Consider the following 12449-nt stretch of genomic DNA (forward strand, 5'->3'; position numbering starts at 1 on the left):
TCTGTCTGTCTTTCTAATTAGCGTTTGTTTCTAAGAATAAGTTTACTGGACAATGAAGCTTTATATCAGACTAGTACGGTTCTTCGTAAGTCTTGTTGCCTTACTCCGCATGGTTGTTTGTCAAACTGTAGTTAAACATAGCCTCAACCTGCAATGGTTTCTCTAGATTTCGTTCTCTTCCTACCCGAAAACGTTTTTACAAGGAAGATCCAAGTGTCCACCAAATGATCGGCCTCTCTCCAAGTTCCTGCTTTTTCCTTAGTGTTCTTATTTTAAAACACGAGGGGTGAGATTGTCAAAACCTCTTGGTCTACCTCTGCTTCTGTTTAAATAAGTACAGGTTTTCCTCTTGGTCTTAGTGAGAGATGGGATAAGGCTAAAATCCTGTTCTGAAGTAGTGAATAGAAGCGGGATGCCTCCGGTCAGGTCCAGCTGTGGAGTTCCCTGCAGTTCAGATTCCACAAAGCCACGAGGCGAGGTCTGAGGTTCGGCTCCCTGTCCGAGGAGGAGATGAAGATTTGAACGGCTCAGTTTGTCTCCCTGCTATGCAGTAGTAAGGTGTGATGGGCATTACGAAAGAAATGGTCACTTAGTCAATAGCCTTTCCTAGAGCATGAGTCAGATACACTTGCAGGAAAGGAAAATGTTTTAACTTGTTCAAGGAAAACATGTATCTAGCTCACAAGCAGGGAGATAAACACATTCCAGTGGCTGTTTTACTACACATCCACGGCTGTGTGAAAAGATATCCTGGAAACGGCAATGCTCTGGCAACGTATGTTCGGAGTAGACTCTACAAATCGCACACGCTGCAGGAAGAGGACTGTTGTCTTACTTTGTACAAACGCCTCGTGAAATCTAACCTATTGTTACAGAGGCAGATGTTATCTTAGCAAGACACGTTACGTTAGTTATGCGAGATTGTCAGCCAACGCTGCCGTATAAGCTGGTATGTCTCCTGAGCCACAGGAAACGTATGTCTTATTCTTTGTAACTAGATGTCATAATCAAGCTTTGATCGTATATATGCTAATACACTCTAATCTCTCCTTGCATGTACCCCCCCCCGCCTCGTAAGACAAAGCAAAATGTATATCATCAGTCTGTAACCTGATGGAAAAGCTCCCTGTGACTAACGTTGAGACGTTGCTGGAAGGGGAGCAGCTTTTAATGCTTTGTCTTTCCCTTTTTTTTATCATCTTCTGTTTGCTTTTAAATGAGGTCCTCTGAGTGTTTTGCCATCAGTAGAAGCCCAGGCTGGCTTTAAGCAAAGAGGACTAGCGCTACAGTGCTCAGATCTTATCTCACCTGTCCTATTTGCATTGAAGGCTGGACAAAAGGCAGCACTTTCATAAAGGCAAGGCAGCCCGCAGCCAGGATGGCTGTTGTGAAAGAATGAGGAAACTGCCAGGCTCAGCTGCGTTCCCCTTTCCTGCTGATGTACCAAGCCTACCTGCAGGAGCAAATGCTGGTTTCCTGGCTGGTGGATCAGCTGGATTCATCAGAGGAATTCAAGGTAACTCCTTTTAAAACTTCTGGGGAAGAAATCTTGGGGCAAGGCATCTGCGTCTCCGTTGCTGGAGTCCTTGTGATAGCTGGGAAGACAACACTGGGCATGGGTGTCTTACTCTTTTTTTTGTTTTGTTTTGTTAGCAATTAATTACATGCAGGGTTATTTATTCCTTCCCCCTGTATTCACCAAGATTTGGAGATTTGGCGTTTGCCTGCCCAGACGTTTAACTCCCAGCTCTTTACCTCATCCTTAGGACCTCAGGCACTTGGAAATGCAACGTTATTCCCATGTGGGATTCTTTTTTCCACTCTCAACCCTAATATTTCAAAGCAGTAATAAAGAGACCCTGCAAGTATCTGAAAATACCAGTACAAAGTGCTGGGGTTTCTGAGTGGGAGGACGCAAGCTACTTTTTGCTGGATCCATGTGAGCGCTTACCTTGAATCCTTCAGTCACAAGGGGGAGAACGAAGAGCCTTGAGCATGCGTTGCTTCAAGCGCCCATTCGGTTTGAAATTAAGGATCGGAGTGACCTGAGACCCAGACAGCCACGAGGCCTGTCCCCAGGTGTGCCACCGGCTGATGGCCCAGGGCACTTCCAGCCGTGGTCAAAAGCTCCACGTACAGATCCAGCTTGAGAAACCCAGAAGGGAGCAGAGAGGGGGGGGGGGGGGGCCTGTAGGCATTATTTTCACCGAGAAAGGAGACTGCCTTAAAATTGCTCGGAGAATCGGTGGCTGGTTGGGGCTAGATGCCCGTCGGGAATGGTCTCTGCTCCTCCTGGCTTGTGCGGCGTCACGAGTGGGAAGAGCAGATGGGTGGCAAGAGCCAAGGGCTGTCTTTGATCAGCTGCTCGCGCACACAAGTGAGATACCTGTTCCCGGGGAATGTACTGGTGCCGTATTCTCTCTGAGCTCATTGCTCTGTGTGTATATGAGGGCTTTGGGGGTTTTTTTCTTCATTCAGCAAGTGAAGCAGTCTGCCGCTGGAGTTTTTCCCCCTTCCCCCCTCCCATCTGCCGGGTGAGCTGCTCGTGGGACGTTCCCTAGCCTATGTCAGCGTGAAAACGAGCAAAGACCTACCACGTAACCTGTTTCAGCTCATTAGAGCTGACGTGGGTGCGGGAAGCAGACGAGCGGTTCAGCTGGCAGGATGGAGGAGCCGCAACCTCTTCGCCTGGCACAGCTGGAGCTGGGGGCAGACAGATGTGCAGAGCCCAGCCCCGCTCTGCACGGCACTGTGGAGATGCAGCGTGAGAGACGGCCCCCTGCCCCACAAGAATTTCTTATCTAAGTGGCAGAGATGCACGCCGAGGAGAGGTGACAGTGACAGATGCAGGAAGCAAACCCGGGTCTCTCTGCTCCCTGGCTAGAGGCCTAATCGCTGCACTCTGCTGCTGCTGCTATTTGTAAAACGTCTTGAGATGCTCGGGTGGAGGGCATTACCGATACGGAAAGAGCACGCGAATGCTAATGGAGGAGGCTGTTAGCGGGGTGGACTTGCGGTTGACTGCAGCTTGGAAAATGGCCTCAAGGGGAAATGCGCTCAGCGTGCATTTGTGAGCTGCGCTTCTAGTTTGTGTTTGAATTCAGCTCCTGGAGCGGAGCTGGGTCGCCCACCCTTGCCTGTAGGAGCTGTAGTGAGCTGGTCGGGATCAGGCACACCGGGCTGGGCAAGCTGCTTCCTTCCCGTCCTGCCCGGGCTCCGTCACTCCCAAGTCGAGTTAAACATCTCAACGCATCGTACTCCTGCACTGCAAACTCTCGTTTGCTTTACCCATCGCCCTGCAACCAGCCCTCCCGCAGCAGGCAGTGATTTCACTGTGCCGAAGTATCCGCTGAGGACTTTATTGATTTTTTTTTTCTTTTTTTTTTTTTTTTAGTCGCTTTTAGACCACATTTTCACCCAGCCTTCTCATCCAAAAGTACACCCTAGCTGCATATTTTCCTTTGGTTTTCAGCTGTCGCCCTGTGAAAGGCGGCAGACGCGGATTTGGAGAGGACGGAGGCAGGTTGCTGGCTGGGGTTTCCAATAACAGGACCGCGCAAAAGGTGAAAGCGGTCCGTGCTCCTGCGTGGCTGTGCGGTGAGCTTGGCACTTTGCAATCTGCCGGAGCCGTGATGAGGCAGACAGGGAACTCTGCTCTTAAAAATACCGGGTAGGTGGTCTGGGTGTAACGGGTAACTCCTTGAGTGCTTCCAGGCATCGCCGCACCGGCTGCAGCGTGGCAGCACTTTAGCTGGATGCGGGCAGGACCGGTGCCAGGGATGTCCCTGGTCTGCGCAGCATCAGCCCACGAGGGCCACGAGAAACGACGCAGCCCTTCCTAGAAATGCGCTCCGGAGCTTAAAAGATGGACCTAATTGAAAAAATGTACTGAGGTTGTACCAGGAGATAAAAGGGAAAGCTGGGCCGAGATTAACCCGGAGCTCAGAGAGCCAAGAAGCGCGGCAGCCGTGGCCAGGTCCCTAAGCCAATTCCCAGCCACGGCCTCCCAGCCACCCGCTGAATCCATGCCCGGCAGGGAGGTGGTTTGCTCTGGATGCAGGTCTGGCAGGAGAGCCCAGCACGCTCTGGTTTTGTGCTTCAGGTACGTGCTCGCTTTCCTCTTTGCTTCCTACCCCCCGGCACAGCAGCTCCCGGCTCGCTCGGGAAGGCTGCTGCCACGGCCCGCTGGATTTTCTTCGGGGGTGTTTTCTGCCTGCACGGTTCCTGCCGGTTGTTCGGTCTGTTGGTCCTGCCAAGAGCCTGTGCTTGGGGAATGCTGGAGCTGCTCCAGTTTCCCCGGAGCCTGCATCTTCAGCTGCTTCCTCGTGACATCCTCCTCCCCTTCCGCGCCTGGCATCCCCTCTGGGTACCGCTCGCCTGCCCTGCGAGCCTCCCCCGGCCGGGGGCTCCGGGAGGGGGTTTCTGTTCCCCTCCCAGCACCTACTGCCTTGTTGCCACCTCCAGCTTCAGCAAGTCCTATGCAGTGGCCCTGCAGCCCTCTCCTAGGGCAATTTCCGAGCAGGGCTGGGACCAGCCCTTTCCCCTGCTTGGGCCAGAAGAGAGCTGGGGCAGAAGCGGGGAGCAGGCGTCCTCGTTGCTGTTCGTACGGAGCCAGGGTGACGTGTTGCCTGCGTTAGCAGACCCTGGGACTCTGTGACCCAGAAAGCTGCTTCTCATCCCTCCTTTCTAAAACAAGCCCAGCTGGTGTTTGCAGGAGCAGCTCCTTCGAAGGGAGCCAGCAGAGCAGCTCCGCGGCGGGCTCTCCGGGCTCTGCTCCGCCAGGCTCTCCAGCTGAAGCTTTTCTTGTGGCCGGTGTTTGCAAAACACATCCCTCTCCCTGTGGTTCTTCTGGCGCCTGGGAAGCCATGAGCTCACCCGGCCCTTCCCCTTCCAACGAAGTTATGAGGTTGCCCTCCGTCCTCACCCCCTCGTCGGTGCTTCAGCCCCCTCCACCCTCCTCTGCACCCAGGCAGGATGAGGCCGGGGGGTTGGGGATTTCTGAGCCCGGGGAGAGGAGCAGCCCGGCTGCCGAAGGGCCACGGCCAGAACTGGAAACCAGTCACTGGCCACATCAGAGGACCACCCGGGGCGGTTGCCTGGGCTGGAGAGACAAGTCTTCACCTGGAGAGGTCAGCCAGCTCCATACCAACCCACCAAAGAAGCTTTATGAGCCCACCCTCTCCTTCCCCCTGGCCTGCTGGCTCTCGGGGGGGGGGGGGGTTGGCCAGTTGCCCTGATGTGGTGCTCAGCATGCCGCAGCCCCGGCCCCGCCGTGGGCAGTGGGAGCTCCTGGGAGGGACCCGGAGCAGAGGCAGGCTGCATGAGGGTCTCGTGGTGCCTGGGGAAAGGGGACGTCTGGCCCACGGGGCTGCTCCTGTCCTCAGGACTCCGATCTGCTTAACGCTGGTCAGCCGGGGGCTTTCTCCAGTAGTGAACAGGGCTCCACACCGGAGGGTCTCCAGCCACCTCGAGGTGGCCAAACCTCCCCATCAACTTGCCCAAGGGTATCTTTGCTTCCCAGCCCGCGGGGAGAAGAGGAAGGGGTGTGCGACGCTGTGTTTGTGCCACATGGGTATCGCCACTCGGGCTGGAGCAGTGCTGCAGCCCGCAGAGCTAACCACAGTTATTTTAGCAAGCTGATGTTTATGTTTACCTCCCTGCTGCAGCAAGCCATCGCTCTCAGCCGCTCACGGTTTTAGCAACAACTGTGCTGCTCCAGGCCAGGCTAATTCCAGCCCTCTTGGGTTTTGGGGCCGTTTGTTCTCACCCAACAGCAGCAACCGGGCAGTTTTGGAGAGAGGCATCGCATGTGGAGGGGGGATTTCTGCAGCTTAGCCTGGATTTGTGCTGCAGTGTCAGGGCTGCCGGTGAGGGGTCCCTGGCTCTGGGGGATGCTGCATGCACCGAGGTTGGGATGGGATCCGGAAAGACCGGGCTTGCCAAGCTCTGGCTCAGAGCTTGTCCTCCAGCTCTTGGAGTCTGCAGCTGAACAGGCAAAAAAACCACATGAACCGGTTCATTTGTCTGTTTTTCTGGGGCAAAACTGGAGCCACAAGTTGGAAACATCTCTGCCCTGGCCCCAGCATCCCGGACCGGTGCCTGCAGCCGAGGCGGCAGCCTTTCCCCTCTGCTGCCTGCCTGGCTCTTGAGTTTGAAACTTCGCGATAGCTCACTTATTTGAGAAATTGCAGGAGCCAGATGGGGGAGGAGATCAGCCCTTTCCGCATTTGTGATTTTCACCAAGCACGGCAGGACCAGGCCAGCAGAAACTGGAGCAAAACCGCCCGTTTTTTCCCTTCTCCGCTCTCCTTTATGCCCATCCCAGCGGGGCTTGGTCTCGCGCGTGGGGCTCTGATCTCGCCGGAGACCTCCCAGGCTCCTGGGATCAGCTTGCTCCGATCTCCAGGCGCATTTCAAAGCTTTTCCTTCGCTCCTGCCTGCAGCCGCGGGGTGTTTAATGTGCGGCCAGCATTACCCGCGCGCTGGCGCCCTGGATGTGAACCACCGCTTTTCAGCTCTGTCTGAAAAGAAGCCGTCTCGGGGCCTCGCCTCCTAATTGTGGAGGAGGTGAACATGAAAAAGCCTCCGGCTGCTTTTAATGCAGGCAAAGGCGGCTGCTCCGGAGGCAGAGCCTTCGCCTGGGCATCCTCGCAGCGGGGTGGTACCCGACCCGGAGCTCTCATCCTGGGGGTGGTGAGAAACGCTCTGCCTGGTGCTGTTCCTGCTGCCGGGCTGGTTTTTGGGCTGGCAGGTTGGACGGGAGGGGGGCAAAGAGCCTTTCTGGAAGCTGGGTAAGGTAAAGATGCTTCCAGAGGCTGGGAGCGTCGCTGCTCTCTGGACATCAGGACCTCAGGGGTGCTGATGGGTCCTGCCAGAGCTGGGTGCGGTACCCTCGTATCAAACCAGTACTTGCCTTTCTAGGCGCTCAGTAGCCCGGCTGACTGCTTGTAGGGATGCTCGGTGGTCCAGTGGCTTCAACTGCAGGCGAGGGGCACTCCTGCTCCTCTCTCCCTCAGCACCGGGCTGGATTGTGCAGCGGGGTGAGAGTAAAGCAGCATTTCCTCATCACCCAAGGGCTTTGCTGGGCTTGGATGGCGCTGGAGCGGGGGATGGATGGGAGGAGCCGGGACTCCACTAACCTGATTAACCAGGTTAGAAACCAACCTTGCAAAAACCCAAGCCGGCTCGCCGCAACCTCCTCCCACCCTCCCAGGGCACGGCTGGTCCTGAGTGGGAACCCCCCACCCAGCCTCGCGTCCCCGCTCCCCTCCTGCATCCGAGAGCAGCCAGGCACGGTGGGGAGGTGGGATGCAACGGCGGGCATTGTGCCTCCGGCTCCCCGGACTGGGTAAGTGTCACCCCTTCAGAGCACCGCGGCCGGCTTGGGTCCCGCTCCCCCTCCCCGGCGCACCCCCGGCCCCGCACGCCGGCTGAGCATCCCCCTCCGCCGCAGCTCTGCCGCCTGGGCAGCACGGCCGCCGCTCTAGTGACTCTTGCGATGAGCGTCTGGGGGTTTTTGGAGCGTGAACTCGTTGGGAATGCAAATGCTTCTTGGCCTGGTGCCGGCACGGGAGCAAAGTTGAAGCCCCAGCACCAACCACCAGAAATCCTGCTGAAACGCTGATGGCGGGGGGATTTCTCTGCCCGAGCATCTCTGGTGCTGGTGTTTGGCCGTGGCAGGGACACGGGACTAAGAGCTAGCGGCGGTGGGGAGCGGGCTGCTGTGTCCTGCAAGGGCTTGGCCACAGGGGTCTGGTCCCAGAGGAGACCCCCCCTGCACCGTGGGGCTGGGTGTCCCCAGCACAGCCCTCCTCCAGCCCCGAGCGGCTGGGGTGGCGGGTGCCGTGGGCCACCGGCAGGTGCCAAAAACCAGAGAACTCGCCTCCAAACGGGTTTCTTGATATTTGGGCGGCCGCCGCGATAGCTGCAAAGTGAGGGTCCGAGGGGGGCTCCGCTCCCAGCCCATGGCTCCCCAGCCGCAGGGGTGTCACAGGTCAGGGTGCCTGTGGGGAGCTGATAAAAAATTGCAGAATTAAAACCAGCGATGACAAGTTCCCGCTTCCCCTTGCCGGCTGCTGCCGGCCCACCTCAGGGCTGCTTGGAAAGACGAAGTAAAGCCACGGCAGAGGTCAGGAAGGGGGAGCGGAGGGTTTGCTTGGCTCTCTGCCGGCCCTGGAGCTCGGAAGAGCCGAAATGAGTCACTGACCCTCATCCCAATAAGCTTTTCCCAGCAGCTGTGGGCAGGAGGGATGCAGATTTCCCAGTAAAGGGATTTTTGCCCAGAATAATTTTCAGCATCTTAAAAAAAGCAATGTCCTGCAATGGAAGTCATCCACCCGAAAGCTCTCGGAGCACCAGGGTTGCCCAAACGGAGCAAAACCATCCCCGGCAGCGCATCCCCGACTGCCACCGGCTGCTCCGGCTCAGCCCCGAGGGAGGCAGCCCCGGGTGCGACGCTGCAGCTGAGCATCCCTCTATTTCCTGCGCGTGGGCTCGGGGTTTTCTCTGACAGCACCGGTTGCCTTCATAAATAACAACCTGATTCCTCCTGCTCCCGACCTTCTCGCCTGCAAACGTTTGCAGCACTGAGCCCGGCGGCGGAGAAGCCGGGATGGGACTCCTCACCCAGCCACAGGCTCCTTCGCCGCCCTCCCAAAAAGTTCCTCCTGAAACTTGGCGGCCGAGATTGAGTCACTAAAACACCGTGACATCACTAGCGGTTTTTGCTACCGAGCAGCCGTGCTTCCTGTTATGCCCAGGCACCCGGGCGCCTATATGTATATATATATATATTACACGCACGCTTAGGTGCGTGCTTTTAGCGAGCAATCGAGTTCACTCTCCTTCCTCCCACCATCGCTTCCCGCAACCCTCGCCTCTCTTTTGCAGCGCCAGTGGCGAGGACCGGCGGCGGGGCTGGAGAGCTGGGTCCCGCTAAGAGGATGAAAACATGGGGCTCAAGTTATCCTGCCTGAAAGGTAGGTTTGGGTGGGCGTTGGGGTTTCTCCTGCTCCGTGAAGGCATCTTGGGGATGGTTGAACATGGAGGAGGTTTAGGTATTTCTGCCTTGGGCAGGACTGGTGTGGTTTGGCGTCCTGGTGGCATTTAAGCGAGTCCCGCGGGTGACCCGTTGCTCGTGCATCACCCCAGAGCTGCTTTCCCCGTCCCTATAGAAATATAAGGGTCCAGTCCTGCGCTTGCTCCTGCATCCTTTGCTCCGAGCGTCCTTGGGCTGATGGCATCCCTCAAGAAATTAGGTGGGGTTTCCTCAGAGGTGGGAAAGAGCCAGCTCGGTGTACGGAAAGGATGCTCAGGGATGCACGGGATGGGATGCTCAGGGTCAGCCCGGAGGCCGGGAGCCGGGGTACCCCGGCTCCCGGCCTCCGGGCTGACCCTGAGCATCCTTCATCCTTTGTTGCTCTGCTCCCCCAAGGGATATTCCAAGCCAGGAGCTTTCTATCCTGCTGCTTTCTCTGAAACTTTAATTTTCTTAATGGAGTGAGGCTGGGGATGGCGGCAGTGATGTCTGCAGAGAGAGGAAAGCAGGAGCTTTTAACGCTCCTGGCCTCGCTGCGTTGGGTCAGCTGGATATCGCATCTCCCATTAGCTCTGCATCCCAGCGCTGACCCCTGAGCAGCTCGTATTAATCATGCTTGGGGTCATTAGGGATGGGAGCTAACGAGCATCCCTCTCTGAGATGCAGAGCTGCTTCTTCCCTGGCTTTTCCCAAGCACAAACCCTATGCGAGATGCTGGCCGTGATGGGCACGGCTTTGGATGCGTCACCCAAAAATGAGCTCGGAGCCCGTGTGCCCTCTTCCCGCGTCCGGGATGCTGCGGGTGGGGCTGGTGGCGTGGGGTCTGGGGGATTTGGGGGTCCCACAGACCCCCCCAGCCCAGCATGGGGTGACTGAAGAGGGGAAACTGAGGCAGCTAGGGAGTCCACATCCTGCCCTAAATCCCCAAAGCCAGGGTGGAGTCCCAAAATATCCCCCCGCACCTCCAGACCTCTCTGATGAGCTTGGAGTCTGCAATAAAAGAAAAGACACACACACACCCCCCCCCCGGCTTTTTGAGCTCCTTTACGTAAGGCAGGGCTTTATCCTTAATTAAAAAGAGATTAAAAATATCAGTGTCTGTCCCCTCCGGGCATTTTCCTGCTTGGGAAGAGCTGAAACCTCCCTGGCTGCCGCCTGCGCCGCGCAGGGCTTTTCTCCTGATTAAAAAGGCAGATTAAAGCGATCTGCTCCCCGGGGGGGCTGGCAGGCTGTCGGGGGGGGCTGCGGTATCCGCCTCTATCAAACACCCCAAAATCCAGGGTGGGGAGGGGGTGGGAGGCTGCACCTGGATGCTGGGGAGGGGGGGGGGAAGCGGCTGTGGATTCTCTGTTGGCTCGTAAGGGGTTGAGGAGGGCAGGGATGGGGGGGATGCTTCGGCCCCACTCCTGATCTTCTCCTCCCCTTGGTCCCCCCCCCCCCCCCCAATTTCTGCAGGCTTGAAGACGTGCGTGAGCAGCGGGAACGGCAGCGACAGGACCGCGGCAGCGTCCCCGGGCGAGAAGCACCTGCACGTGCCCTCCATCATCGTCACGCCACCCACGCCCACGGGGACCACGCTGTCCCGCGAGGCCCGGCGGACGGGGGGACCGCCGCCGTGCAGCCAGTGCTGAGCGCGGGGACGGGACGGGACGGGGGGGGAACACCGGTACGGCGGGATCTGTCCCCGCTCTACCGGGATGGAGCCACAGCCACCGGGATGCGAATCGGCCGGATCCAGCATCCCGGGAGCTCCCCGGGGACACGCGGGGCACCCGCCACACGGGTGGGTTTGGACACCGGTGACTGGTTTTTCTCTCTTTTCCTAAAAATACCGGGGAGGGGGTGGCATGGCGCAGCTCCTTCCCGGTGAATAAAGCCCCCGGGGCTCCGAACCGCCCCCCCGGTTTGGCACCCGCCGCCTCCCTCGGGCCGTGTCGGTGGAGCGATGGGTGGGCTGTTCCCCAAAAAACACCCCAAAGCTGACCCTGTGCCGGATTGGGGGGGGGGGGGGGGAGGCAAAAGTGGGGTACACCCCACCAGCCCCCCACCCGGATTGAAGAAGCTGGCTGCAAACAGCACGGGAAAAATGAACTCGGCGTCGTCTGCAACCCACCCTCACGGCCCCGCCGCGTCGGCCGCGTCCCGGGGAGGGAGCCGGGGGCGATGCTTCCCGGGGAGCGGCAGCACCAGGAGCCGGCGGGAGAGGCGGGAGTGTGAAAGCAGATGGAAATTTAATTTTTTAATGACAGCAGCAGATGGCAAAAGACACGCAAGTGGAGTCGCAGCATGGCGGAGCCGTTTTGTAAAGCGACCGGCGGAGCTGCGGCGTGTGCCGGCGGCACGGCGGGGGCCGCTCGGTGAACGGGCGGAGGGGGGCGGTGGGAGCCTCCTCCCGCAGCCCCCGGTGGGGGTGGGCAGGGGGGTGCCCAGGGGTCGGCCCCCCCACCCCGGCGCAGGGGTGCCCCTGGGGCAATCCTCAGCCCAAAAGTTGGGGGTGCTCCCACGGGTGGGCCGGGGCTGAGCCCGGGGCGGTTGGGGAGGGGGACTGGGGGGAGCTGGCAGCGTCTGGGGGCTTTCTGCTCCCACGGTGACCCGCAAGCCGGGCTGCAGCCCCCCAGAGCGGCCGGTACCAGCGGCTTCGGCTGCTCGGCTGGGCTGAACGTGAGCGGGTGGAGAGATGGAGGGATGGAGGGATGGAGAGATGGAGAGATGGATGGGTGGAGAGATGGAGGGATGGAGGGAGGGATGGAGGGATGGAGAGACAGAAGGAGGGATGGAGGGAGGGATGGAAGGATGGAGGGAGGGAGGGAGGGAGGGAGAGATGGAGGGAGGGAGGGATGGAGAGATGGAGGGATGGAGGGAGGGAGAGAGAGATGGAGGGATGGAGAGACGGAGGGAGGGATGGAGGGATGGAAGGATGGAGGGAGGGAGGGAGGGATGGAAGGATGGAGGGATGGAAGGATGGAGGGAGGGAGGGAGGGAGAGATGGAGGGATGGAGAGATGGAGAGATGGATGGGTGGAGAGATGGAGGGATGGAGGGAGGGATGGAAGGATGGAGGGAGGGAGGGAGAGATGGAGGGAGGGAGGGATGGAGAGATGGAGACATGGAGGGATGGAGGGAGGGAGAGATGGAGGGATGGAGAGACGGAGGGAGGGATGGAGGGATGGAAGGATGGAGGGAGGGAGGGAGGGAGGGATGGAGAGACGGAGGGATGGAGAGATGGAGGGATGAAGGGAGGGAGGGAGGGAGGGAGGGAGGGAGGGAGGGATGACGTGGTGCATGGACAGCCAGCAAGATGAGAGCTGATTGCTGCTCTGAGGCATGGAGGAGGGGGCAGAGGATGGACGGCTGGAGGCCCGGCTGGGTGGGTGGGTGGGTGGGTGTGGGTATAGATGGAGCGATGGATGGGT

The sequence above is a fragment of the Mycteria americana genome, chromosome 8, assembly GCF_035582795.1.
Source record: "Mycteria americana isolate JAX WOST 10 ecotype Jacksonville Zoo and Gardens chromosome 8, USCA_MyAme_1.0, whole genome shotgun sequence".
In the NCBI taxonomy this organism is placed as follows: domain Eukaryota; kingdom Metazoa; phylum Chordata; class Aves; order Ciconiiformes; family Ciconiidae; genus Mycteria; species Mycteria americana.